Raw genomic sequence first — 13,161 nt, forward strand, 5'->3', positions numbered from 1 at the left:
TTATGCCTGAAAAATCCACAGTTCCTGATGTGTCGATCATTCTAAGTAGAATATAGTCAATATGCAATCAAGAACAACAAAGGTGCTTTTAGCATTTGGCCACAGTGAAGCCATATTAACCGTCTTGTTGATATTGGCGGCAAGTGTGACAATAATAGGACGAGATTGAAACATGTCAGTTCCTGTTTCAGCTCCAAGATTGCATCTCCAATATCAAGACAATTGAAACCAGCTCTTATTAAATGTTCTCTGAGGGGTCCTGAAGCGGTTTTTTGTTATTCTGTTAGGCTCATTTCTAAATCATAGGAAAGCACTGCCATGTTTTAAAAGCAAATCTATATTCGTTTATTCAGCATGCAACATTCGGTTTGTTATTTCAAAGGACGTGCGAATAACACAATTTTCACCAATCATCTTTTTCCTAAAATGGCTAGCTGCTTCTTATATCTCTAGAAACCAGACAAAATGGCACTAGTATAACTTTATCCTATTGTTGTTTCTTAGAAATTACCATTTAGAGGCAAGATACATCTACTTGTAATTATTATTTTTTTACAGCTGTCAGGAACCTATAATCTCTTTCCTATGGAATGCATTTATAAAGGGGGAAGAAAGAGCTAGAAACAGAAGTGGGTTGCTCCCAGTTTGGCCCGGATCGGGCAAACCGGTAGTAGCGGCAGCAGGAGGCTCCGCCCACCCACCCGGACGCTTCTGCGCATGCGCAGAATCATCGCACACGAGTGCATGCGCGAAGGAACCGGTAGTAAAAAAAATGGAAACCCACCATTTGCTAGAAAGTTATGTTCAGGCTTATAGAAACTTATCTTCCTCTCATAAAAATCTTGAAATCTGCCAACCGAAGCCAGATGTGCAAGCTTATCGTTAAAGAACTGCGTGCAAAAATTCATTTTGAATATTAAAATGTGTGAAAGAATACAGTAATCTGTTTCCAACTCCGCCAAGATTTCCTTATTTAGCTGCTGCTGAATAATTGGAAGTCAGGAATCTCTCTGCTGATTTATGCACTGTGGTCCCTTTTAAACTGCAGTCTGCATCTTCTGTTAATATGTGCTTAAAATGATGAAATAGTTCTGTAAAAAGTGCATGGGAAAAAAATTAAATTATTTGGGGACATGAGTGGATTCCTGATAAATATTATTGAATCGTAGAATCAGAAGGTGTCATTTAGGTCACACTGAGGCCAAATATCTGTGGAGCTCAAAAATACAAATTGAAGAATTTCAGGCTGTCTAGCTTCTGCTTAGATACAACTAAGGAAGAAGAGCTCATCCTCACTTCGAGAAATTGATTGCACTGTCAAAATTATCTTTCTGTTAGACATTTCAAATGTTCAATCTGAATCTGAATGACTGTATTATTCCATTATTTTATGTCCTATTCCCTGGAAAAATAGGGAACATGTTTTAATTTTATATAGTGGCCTTGTGGCGTGATGGACAGCTAACACATTTTAAAAATAAAACAGAAATAAATGTAAATATTTTATGCATCATCCTTTTTGGTATTTCATATCTCACCTAAGTCATCTTGGTGCTAAACACGGTCAGTTCCTTTTGCTTCTCTTCATAAAAATCTAGTTTCTACAAAAGTATTTTTTTTTTCCAAGTGGCAACCGGAATTTATTGTTTTTCATTGAAGATGTTTTGCTTCTCTTTTGACATTTAATTTCTACACTTTTCTCACTAAGAAATTCTTTCCAGTTTTTTAAACTAAAGTGCCCAGAACTAGATCCAGTGCTTGTAGGGCCTGACAAAAGAACTATATAGACTAAAGTGGAATTATTAGTGCTCATTATTTGAATATTAACACTAACCTAAATGTTATATTTGCCTTCTTACTAACACTTTACATTGATAGCATACGCAATGGGTAATCAACAATCGTTTTCAGTCTTCTTCTTTTTCATGAGTACCATTATCAATGGAGGCAAGGGATTCCTGCCTTGGGGAGGAAGTTGGACTAGAAGCCCTCTAAGATCCCTTCCACCCCCATGATTCTATGACGGGGGTCTCCAACCATGGCAGCTTTAAGCCTGGCAGACTTCAACTCCCAGCTGGCTGGCTGGGGAATTCTGGGAGTTGAAGTCCAGCAAGGTTTAAAGTTGCCTGTTCTATGATGTCAAAAAAATCAAGATGGTGGTATGATTTCATAGGCATTCCTCCCACCTGCCCTTCTAAGTTATTAATAAAAATAACTATGAATTGGGGGCCCAGGACTACTACCAGTTCTGTGGGCGTGGCATGGCTTGGTAGGTGTGGCTTGGCATATTGCAAAATCCCCATTCCCTCCCCACTACAGGGCAAGGATACTGTAAAATCCCCGTTCCCTCCCCACCCCACTAACCTGTGTTCTCTTGTGCAGGGCAACAGAAAAAGACCCAGCCAATCAGCTGGGACTCAGGAGGCAGTGATGGGGGCTGAGCCAGCCAGAGGTAGTATTTGCTGTTTCTCCAAACTACTCAAAATTTCTGCTACCGGTTCACCAGAACCGGTCAGAACTGGCTGAATACCACCTCTGCAGCTGATCCCCCATAGTATTATTTTTAGTTCTCGTACTTCTTTTTATCCGGATGCTTTCGACACCATTGCCGGTAGTAGAGCTGTAGTGAACACTTTTAACGTACAAGTGTACCTGTCAGGCCTGCAACCATCTTTTCTTTTGGATCTTTGGCCCGCCACACTTTCTATTATTCTACTATGCGTTTTCTATTGTGGGAAAATGGGAGGGGGGATGGTACGGAGTTCGATGCTATGTAGCCATAACAAAATTCTTTCGAGAAAGTCAAGGGCATCCTTTGTCTTTGCACCTCTGCACCTAACCAGAACTGGATGGGTGGACTACTTGCCAGCATGGCAGTGGAAGATTGGATCATGTGATGGACTTGTGGGTGCGGGGGCAAGATCTTGAACTTTCAAATGGGGGGGGGGGGAGGGGGGACTGGGAAGCTTTCAGATTCAGGTTTTTCCAGTGTGCCAACATGGCTCTCTGAATAAATTGGAACTTAGAGCAATACTTTGCCTCGGACTCTGATTTACTTCTAGATGCTATTTAGAACCCAGACAGCACCTTCTCTTTTTCTGACACTTCTGTTAATTTTGAAAATACGGTATCCTTCAACTTCCATCATCGGGTCCTCCTTCCATCTGTTAAACTGTATTTACTTTCCTAATGAGGCTTATCTAACGTTTTTCCAGTACTCTGAGCATTAGCCTATGGGCAATGAACATCATTAATTTTATGAGCTTTTCTCCCTAAATTTTCATTGACTGTTTTAATAGATCCACTGGGGCAACGCTTCTGCTTCTTTCCACAGTGTTTGGTTTCCTTTTTGAAGTTCTTCAGAGTTTTTTAATTCTACAGGCTTCAAAGAAACGTGTATCCTGGGGAGGTGCAACCAACTTATCTCAGAGGCCAATTATCAGATAATTGCCAATGGTCTTGATCAGTCGTGGAAATGTAATTCTGTTACATCTCTGGAGCTTGCTCCAAGTAGAGAAATCTACATCATAAGGCCGTGATGGCGAACCTGTGGTATGCCTGCCACAGGTGGCACGCGGAGCCCTCTCTGTGTGGGGAGCAGGGAGGTCACGCATGCATGTGCGGGGAGTGGGGGAAGCCTGGGAGTTGCGGCACACCCCCTGCACCCCATTTTTTGATTTCAGAAGTCTTCAAGGAGGCCTGCTAGGCCCAAAATGGGCCACTGGGGTGGTGCAGTGCGCCCCCTGCCCTGTTTTTGGTCCCAGGAGGATTCAGGAAGGCCTGCTAGGCCCAAAACGGACTGCAAGGGGTTGTGTGCAGGCACGGGGTAGAGTGCGGGGGGTTGCGCGCATGCCCGGTGGGCAAGGGTAGCATAGGGGAGTTGTGCTCACATGTGCGGGGGTGGGGCACATTGCGTTATGGGTATGGGCATGCGTGCATGCGATTTCAGCACACGAGGAGAAAAAGGTTAGCCATCAGTGTCATAAGCTATTGGGGCTACAGGATACATCCTTGCTTCAATAGTGAATCACCAACTACCACAAATATTCTCTTCATTTTCTTGTAGTCTTCATCTCTACTATTTCCCTGTATTCTACCACAGTGTCTTTCTCTCTTTCCCTGAAGGCCTGAGAATTCAGAGTTCGCGATGCTGAAATCTTCTATATCACTTTCTTTGGATTGTCACACTTGTCCACCTAGTTTGTTCTTTATTTAGTTTCTTCTTTATGAAGAGTAGCCTCCAGTATAACTTTTTGTGGTAGCTCCTTTCTTGGACTTGATATGTCTTCATCTTTCATCAGCTGAGATGTAGCGCCTTGCTGTTCCGATCCTTATATATTTTTTCTTGTTTAAAGCTTGTCATAAATCTATGTCTGAAAATTCTTGGACAGTCACTAATGCTATTAGGAACTGATTATACGATGCTATTAGGAACCAATTATATGTAATCCTCAATTTACAACAGCAATTCAAAGTTATAACAACCTCAGAAAAAGTGACGGTTGGATTTTTAGGACCGCCAAACCACCCCTGAAGTCATGTGATTGCATTCAGGTGCTTGGCAATAGGCTCACATTTAGGACCAATTACAATGTCCGGAAGTCATATGATTGCCATTTGTAACCTTGCTAACTGATTATATACATACATACATACATACAATCAGTGGTGGGTTTCAAAATTTTTTAAAACCTCTTCTGAAGGTGTGGCCTGCTTTGTGGGAGTGGCTTGCTGGCCATGTGACCCGGTGGGAGTGGCTTGCCAGCCATGTGTTGTGGCCCAGCAGTAGCCGGCTGAGCTGTTGGTGGACTCTGACAGCTCAGACCATTATGGGACTGCTCTGGAGGATGAGGAAGACTCTGGAGGGTGTTTGGAGTCAGAGCAGGAACTAGAGAGGCCTGTTGGCCACCAGGTGGCATCTGAGTCAGGGAGTAGTGAGGAGGAACAGAGGGAGGTTGTCCCTGATGTGCGTATGCGTAGAATTGATAGGAGAAAGGAACAGCTGTGGAGAAGACATCATAGAAGGAAGTAAGGGCAGCTGGCTAAGGGTGTGGCCCCTCCCAAAGAGTTTATAGGTGGAGTGACAGGAGGGGAATCTTTGCAGGAAACAACAGTCCATTATATGAGCCATTGAGAAAGCATTCTGTAAGTTTAATCTTGGGTTCTTGAAGATAACTTTCTAGGCTCCTAGCCAAGGGGTGGCTTTATCTATGTAATTAGTCGTGGCAAACAGCCAAGCCTGTGTCTGCATATTCATTGGAATCACGGGACAGAACACCATGCGACCAAATGGGAGTGGCTTGGCAGTCATGTGACTGGGTGGGCGTGGCCAACTTGTAAAATGTGGTGAAACTCACTTAACAACGCTCTTTCTTAGCAATCAAAATGTTGGCTCAGAAACTCTGGCATTTGAAGCATGTAAGTCTTAAAGCTGTCAAGTTACAAAACCCTCGCACCCCTAACCCTTTAGAAAAAAAAACTCCAGGGATTTTCAAACTTGACAGCTTTAAAACTTTAAGGTTTAGATAGGACTCTTAGAGCCGGGCAGGGTGATTGATGAGCCAGCCAATCAGTGAGCGGTGGGCGGGACAAGTGTGGTGCGGACGGGCAGAGGGAGGAAGCTGGAACCGGTTCTAAATGGCACGGTAGATTTGTGGAACCTCTTCTATAGAAAAGGTTAGAACTGGCAGGAACCCACCCCTGATATATATATGTCTGGAAACAAATGCCATGGGGGTAAGACATCCCTAACACCCCCTCGGTGTGTGTGTTCTGTTAAGATACAGTCTATTGTGTCTTAAAATGGCTTCTACTGTACTGCCATAAAATGGCTTCTACTGTACAGCACAGTAGAGTTGCAATGGTAACAGCTTCACAGTACTCCACAAGGGAGAAAATCCAACATTAGAAATTACGTTTCGCCCAGACATTTCCCCTCTTTAAATAAATACCCAGACAATGCCAGGTTATCAGCTAGTTTCCAATAAAAAAACACCAGTTGGGAAGCTGAATTGGCTTAACAACAGCTGGAGAAATGGTTGTAAAATTGGATTCATTTATGACTGTGCTGACTTTCAATGGAAATTCTGATCCCAATTGAGATCATAACTCCAAGGATTGCATATAATCTTGCATATAGGTTCAACTGTTACTTCTTTATTTTTGAGTTGTTTTGTAAACCTAATGTCAGGGTTCCAAATAGCATCCAAAAATAAATAAGAGTCCGAGGCAATGTATTGCTCAAAGTTCCAATTTATTAAGAGAGCCATGTTGGCACATCTGGGAAACCCCGAATCTGAAAGATTCCTGGTCCCCCCCCCCATTTGAAAGTTCAAGAACTTGCCCGCACACCCACCAGTCCATCACATGGTCCAATCTTCCACTGCCATGTTGGCAAGTCCACCCATCCAGTTCTGGTCAGGTGCAGAGGTGCGAAGGCAAAGGATGACCTTGGCTTTCTAGAATGAATGTTGTTATGACTAAATAGCATCTAACTCCTACAATCCCTCCTCCCATTTTTCTACAATAGAAAATGGATGGTAGAATAATGGAAAGTGTAGTAGGTCAAAGATCCAGAGGAAAAGATGGCTGAAGGTCTGACCCCTTCATACTCAGTATTTCCTGGTTCCCATAGGTGCAGAAGATAAGAAAAGCAAAATACCCTTTTGAACACCATGGCAGTCCCCATAGGCAACAACTATTTCTGATTGGGAGGGACACATAATCAGTATTTGTGTCGGTGTTACTAAATTCTGCAGCCGTCTGTTCTTAAGCTACCAAAGTGCCTAATTTGGTGAGTTGAAAATAAATGAGTCATGGAGTCCTCCCAGACCACTAGATTTAAAATGAAGGAATTTATCACACTTAGGGACCAGCTACAAATTAAAAGCCTCAGGTGGAGTTTAGAGCGAACAGTTAGGGATCGGGGATCCATTGCAGAGATCGTGGAGTTACGCGGGGAATAATGTAGCAAGTTGGCTGAACATCCAGACTCCTAAAAACTGCTGATGTGTCTTTGCTCTCTTTCATGATTTCATAGTATTCTGACATCAAGGAGTTAAGTTCATTAATGATTGCACCAAAGAGATGTTTTTGCCCCTTGGGCTGAACAGGTAAACTTGCCAAATGACCTTGTTTATGTGCTCTCTGAACTTGGTTGTTTTCTGGTAGATGTTTCATTACCAAATTAGGTAACATCATCAGTGCTAGTGATATTACAATAATACAATAGTAGAGTTGGAAGGGACCTTGGACGTCTTCTAGTCCAACCCCCTGCCTAGGCAGGAAACCCTATACCGTTCCAGACAAATGGCTATCCAACATCTTCTTAAAGACTTCCAGTGTTGGGGCATTCACAACTTCTGGAGGCAAGCTGTTCCACTGATTAATTGTTCTAACTGTCAGGAAGTTTCTCCTCAGTTCTAAGTTGCTTCTCTCCTTGATTAGTTTCCACCCATTGCTTCTTGTTCTGTCCTCAGGTGCCTTGGAGAATAGCTTGACTCCCTCTTCTTTGTGGCAACCCCTGAGATATTGGAACAATGCTATCATGTCTCCCCTAGTCCTTCTTTCTCTTAAGCTAGACGTACCCAGTTCCTGCAACCGTTCTTCATATGTTTTAGTCTCCAGTCCCCTAATCATCTTTGTTGCTCTTCTCTGCACTCTTTCCAGAGTCTCCACACCTTTTCTACATCGTGGCGACCAGAACTGAATGCAGTATTCCAAGTGTGGCCTTACCAAGGCATTATAAAGTGGTATTACCTAGTTTGGTAATGAAATATCTGCAAGAAAACGTCCAAGTTCAGAGAACACCAAGGACCCGACAATTCAACCTGAGCTACAAATATTCTCTTCTATTTTGCTTGTCCTGTGCATTAGAAGCCCTCTAGCTAAGATTCTGTGCAGTTCGGAGAACCCCCAAATCCCACTCCTGGCTGGCCCCACCTGCCCCTCCCCTCCTAGGAGTCCCACGCGGCCTATTTTGGATGCAGGTAAGTGTAGGGCGCTCGCAGAGGCTCAGGGATGACGAAAAACGGGCCTGCCTCCAGAGCCTGGGGGAGGCCATTTTCGCCCTCCCGGAGGCTCAAGGAAAGCCTCTGGAGCCCGGAGAGGGCAAAAAAGCTCCATCCCTCCCGCCGTGGTGCAGGAGGCCAACTAGGCCACACCCACCATGGCCACACCCACCCAGCAACCAGGCAGAGAACCCCTTACTAAAATTTTTGAATCCCACCCCTGATCACAATCACTGGCTAACTTCTGCAGATCAAAAGATTATGAATAGTCCAGGATCAGTGGTGTGAATGATGACAACCCTACACAAAAATGCAGCTTTTAGGAACATTCCGCTTTCAATTGTATTGATTTCGTCTGCCTTCCAAGAGCCAGCCACAATACTTTATTATGTTTATTCTTTTTAAGTGATTTTTCTTTACCTTTATGAATATCAGTAATATCCTTTAATTATATTCCCCAGGGGTTTATAGAAAGAACGAGGAATTAAAATGTCAGGTTTTACGTCAAGGGTGACTAACTAGAGGAAATAGATGAAATTGTGTCATTTGATAGAGTAGGACAAGGGAGAAATTTTAGTGGGATAATGTGGATAGAAGGGATGTGGGTGGACTGCAGCCTTTCATGAGCAACAAATGTTTTGCCAAAAGAAGTAAAAACGGCTGTGAATAATAGTCCGCTTCTGTCCATTATACAGAGAATTGAGTATGAAACATAAAATGGAGATGGGGATGCGAAAAACAGAAAGTATATGGAGAAAAACAAGAAGTGATCATAAAATATAGTTGGTGAATGAACGTGGGTTGAATACTTAAGTGACCGGTATGAAAGCAATAGATTGAAGTATGGATAGGGTGGAATAGTCAGATAGGATTGTATAGCAATTACATAAAGCAGGGGTGGGGAACAATGACCCTCTTATGACGTGTGGACTTCAACTCCCAGAATTCCTGAGCCAGTTGAAGTCCACACGTCATAAGAGGACCATCGTTCCCCACCCCTGACATAAAGGAAAAATCGATGGGTTGAGAGAAAGGCAACAAAAACAAGGAACTTGGCTGGATGGAATTAATGAAATCCTCAAAAAGAATGAGGTGAGAAGCTTAAAAGAACAGTAATACCAAGGTATGAAAAACAGGATTGACAAGCTAGAGACAAGGATGGCTTGCAAAAAATGGAAAAGCACTGGAGGTTGGAGAGGTTTAAGGTGGCATTTCTCAACCTCAGCAACTTTAAGATGTGTGGACTCCAACTCCCTGAATTCCCCAATCCACAGAACTTAAAATTGCAGAGGTTGATAAACGCCGATATAGGGAATAGTATTGCTGTAAAGTAGTAGACTTCTTCTTCTCTCCTGCACTTCTTGACATATAATCATCGTAGAGCCTGCGCATTACAGTGAGTGGTGGGATTCAAATAATTTAACAACCAGTTCTCTGCCCTAATGACCAGTTGGGTAGGCGGGGCTCAGTGGTCATGTGACTGGGTGGGCATGGCCAACTCAACATCACTCACATTGATGGGCGCTTCATCTTAGCTGTTACAATGTAATTAAGGGTTAACCGGAGAGGCGGTTTCTGTAAGCAGGGCAACAAAGATTAGGCTAGAAGCAACACCAGAATGTTTCCTTCCTGCCTTCCTTACAGGATTAGCCCTGTAAAGTGGGGAAAAAACAAAATGAGATTTCTTCAAACAGCCGGTTCTCCAAACTGCTTAGAAAGTTAACAACTGGTTCTCCCGAATAGGTGCGAACTGGCTGAATCCCACCACTGATTCCAGTCATAAGTCTGTATTGACGATAAAAGTTCAGTCAAATGATTGATCCAATATTGTGTCCTTTTATGGCAGTTGTTAAGCAGATCAGTGTGGTTATTAAGCATTTCCTCAGTCATTGAGAGAGCCAATGATTTGGTATGGGTGCAGTTTTATCAAAAAACAGAAATAAGTACCATATTTCAGCAAAACGGTTGTAAAATGCAGTTGTGTGACTGCAGAATGGTGCAAATAATTGTAACTATTTCTGGTTGCCAAGCCCCTGAAATTCTGTTACATTACTGCAGAGGGAGCCGTTGGAATGTCATATCTGGGCCATAAGTCTCTCTTTTCAGGTTAATAGTAAGTTTGAACAGTTGCCAAGCAACTGTCGTAAGTCAAGGACTACCTGAACTTTATTTACCTTATGAATTCTGACTCCTTCTCTATGCTTTGCATAAGCCTGCTTACCCTAAATGGAAAAAACGTGAATAAGTAAATATGTTTGAAAGCCACCACAGCCTAAAAGCAGTCCATACAATTCCAATTGTAACAGAATAACAGAGTTGGAAGGGACCTTGGAGGTCTTCTAGTCCAACACTCTGCTCAAGCAGGAGACCTCAACCATTCTGTGACAAATGGCTCTCCAATCCCTTCTTTAAAACCTCCAGTGATGGAGCATTCACAACTTCTGAAGACCAGCCATTCAACTGATTGTTTTCACTGTCATGAAATTGCTCCTTAGTTTAATGATCTTTAAACTTTAATGATCTTCCACCAGTTACTTCTTGTCCTGTCCTCCAGTGCTTAGGAGAATAGGTTGACCCTCTCTTCTTTGTGGCACTATCAGGCCTGGAAGCCATTTTTTCCATTGGGCCTTCAGGCCTGCCACATTTTCTACTATGGGAAAATGGAAGGGGGGATTATATGGAGTATGGGAGATATATAGTCAAAATAACATTCTTTTCTCAGAGAGTCAAGGACACCTTGCCCGGCAGCTTGCCCAGTTTTGGAAGGTGCCTGATTGGATCATGTGATGGACATGTGGGTGCTGGGCAGGAACTTGAACTTTCACTTGGGTGGGGAAAACCTAGAAACTTTAAGATTCGGGTTTTTCCAGATGTGCCAATATGACATCTCTAATAAAATGGAACTTTGAGGGAACTCAAGCCTCGGAGTCTTCTTTCGTTGGGTGTGTAACTTGGAACCCTGAAAGGCAGTTCTTTAGATACTGGAACATTGCAATCCTGTCACCCCTAGTCCTTCTTTTCATTAAACGAGACATACTCAGTTCCTGCAATTGTTCTTCATAGCTTTTAGCCTCCGGTCGGCCTAATCATGTGTTAAATATTTCTGTCTTCAGCCAAAAAAGGAAATATTGTAAAGCTGATTGCAAATTACTTTGGAAAGAATTACACTCTCTCCCCTGCCCCCTCCCTCTGAGAAGACACTCTTTGATAGCCATATTCTTCATTTCATGTAACCAGCGAGAGTCTTTTCAAGAGACCCTCAATTGAAGATATTAAAGGGTAGATAGGTGTGCGTGAGAGTGATTCACACATGTATCAAACCATCTTGCTTTTAAATTGCATCTAAGACATCTTTTCAGTATGACTTCACCGGGATCGTTGCTTTTCGTCCTCTTTCAGAAGCAATTTCAGACTTTTCAGAAGGACGATATGTCCATTCTCAATGTGGCTTGATGAAAAGTATATTAGAGGTGACTATAAGGCAGTGAAAGGCATTGATTCTCACTGTATAGTTATTTATGAGTTGTCGGGAGGTGAGACTTTTTCTTTCTTCCCCTTAATTATGTGGCTAAAGACGTGTTCTTGTAACAAGACCGGTAGACGTGAAGGTCAAGGAAAGAGAAAGGCCTCCACTATTGCCCATGGTCAATTGTCTCCTGTCTGATTTCTAAGTTTTTAAGACCAGGTATACTCGGGACAGGTGCCACTTTCATGAATGTAATTGTCTCACAGTTGAGATTATTATCAAAAAGAGAAAAGTCAATTGAAACACAGTTAACAATTTACTGTCACATTTCTGAATTGGAGCTACAGCAGATATAATAAAGCAGGTGTGTCTAACGTTGACAACTTTAAGTCTTAAAGTTACCAGAATCCCCTAGGAAGTCATGCTGGCTGGAGAATTCTGAGAGTTGAAATCTACAAGTCTTAAATTTGCCAAGATAGGACAGCCCCATAATAAAGGAAAGTGAGCAGGGATCGCTGCCTTCCTTTTTTTCCCCACTGCTTCCTAATTTTCTCATCTTTTGTGACCCACTTCACTATTCTAATTTTTCAGGAAATTGCTTTGAAATTATGTAAATGGAAGTAATCACCTTTCACATTTACTTAAGTTTGTTTTTCTTCCAATACCTGTTGTCCTTCCATCAAAATATGAATGTATCCCACAGCCGTGATTTGGTTACATATTTGACAAGGACTTTCTTAAGACTGGCTGATCTTGACATGAGAACATTGTGGGTGCTTTTCCCCGGGTAGCAAGATGCTGTTGCTTCTATAACTAAGTGAGCCAGTTTGGTCTATAGGGGTGTCAAACTCAAAGCCTGCGGGGTGCTTAGATCTGGCTTGTGCCCCCCCTCCCCTGGAAACAGCGAAAGACTGGCCCACAGTGCCTCTGCCAGAGAAAATGGAGCTCGGGGGGTGGGGGCAGCCCTCCCGAGCTCTGTTTTTGCTGGCAGAGGGTTGCAGGAGATTGTTGCAGTTGAAAATAGAACTTAGGAGGGTCGCGGGTAGCCCTCCCGAGCTCTGTTTTTGTTGGCAGAGAGTTGCAGGAGGCTGTCGCAGCTGAAAACGGAACTTAGGAGGGCCATAGGCAGTCCTCCCAAGATTCATTTTTGCTGGCAGAAGGTTGCAGGAGGCTGTTGCAGCTGAAAACGGAACTTAGGAGGGCCATAGGCAGTCATCCCAAGATTCATTTTTGTTGGCAGAAGGTTGCAGGAGGCTGTTGCAGCTGAAAACGGAACTTAGGAGGGCCATAGGCAGTCATCCCAAGATTCATTTTTGCTGGCAGAAGGTTGCAGGAGGCTGGTTGCAGCTGAAAATGGAACTTAGGACGCCCGTGAGCATCCCTCCAGAGCTCTGTTTTTGTTGGCAGAGAGTTGCAGGAGGTTGTTGCAGCTGAAAACGGAATTTAGGAGGGTCATAGGCAGTCCTCCCAAGATTCATTTTTGCTGGCAGAAGGTTGCAGGAGGTTGTTGCAGCTGAAAACGGAACTTAGGAGGGCCATAGGCAGTCATCCCAAGATTCATTTTTGCTGGCAGAAGGTTGCAGGAGGCTGTTGCAGCTGAAAACGGAACTTAGGAGGGTCATAGGCAATCCTCCCAAGATTCATTTTTGCTGGCAGAAGGTTGCAGGAGGCTGTTGCAGCTGAAAA

The 13,161-nt window shown here is 43.3% G+C and overlaps 1 protein-coding gene across 3 annotated transcripts in view; it reads left to right on the plus strand.

Annotated features, from left to right (window-relative positions):
• The window catches only part of KLHDC8B (kelch domain containing 8B), a 72,476-nt gene that overhangs the window by 12,342 nt on the left and 46,973 nt on the right, over window positions 1-13,161 (plus strand). The window contains exon 2 of one of the 3 annotated variants that reach the window (XM_081935957.1): window positions 2,383-2,452. The exons of the other annotated variants lie outside the window; for them this stretch is intronic. The gene's annotated coding sequence lies outside the window, so the exon portion shown is untranslated. The remainder of the gene's footprint in view (window positions 1-2,382; window positions 2,453-13,161) is intronic. 3 annotated transcript variants of the gene reach the window in all.

This window comes from Natrix helvetica (genome assembly GCF_964273705.1).
Source record: "Natrix helvetica genome assembly, chromosome: 1".
Lineage (NCBI taxonomy): Eukaryota > Metazoa > Chordata > Lepidosauria > Squamata > Natricidae > Natrix > Natrix helvetica.